At 50.0% G+C, this 258-nt stretch overlaps 1 protein-coding gene across 1 annotated transcript in view; it reads right to left on the reverse strand.

Moving 5' to 3' along the window:
- LOC119589088 (protein Wnt-5b-like) overlaps positions 1–258 on the reverse strand; it is a 10,686-nt gene that overhangs the window by 9,412 nt on the left and 1,016 nt on the right. The window lies entirely within an intron of this gene.

Below are 258 nucleotides of genomic sequence, written 5' to 3' on the forward strand. Positions count from 1 at the left end.
GCAGCAAGGTCGAATCAGAGAAGAGAAGCGAAAACACAAACTAACAAGAAACCAGAGGAAGTCCAAGCAAAGCAAAAAAAAGTACAGAGCATTGTTGCACCTTATTTATTGGACACCACGTACAGTCTCCTCGGCCGCCCGCACGCCCATCAACATGCAAGTGGGCCTTTTATTCGACCGCCCAGACCCGTGAGAGCCGGACTGCCTGGCTTCGTGCGAGATAATTGCCTGGGATCTTCATCTGGTAATTGCAGTTTC

The sequence above is a fragment of the Penaeus monodon genome, chromosome 25 (genome assembly GCF_015228065.2).
Source record: "Penaeus monodon isolate SGIC_2016 chromosome 25, NSTDA_Pmon_1, whole genome shotgun sequence".
NCBI lineage: Eukaryota > Metazoa > Arthropoda > Malacostraca > Decapoda > Penaeidae > Penaeus > Penaeus monodon.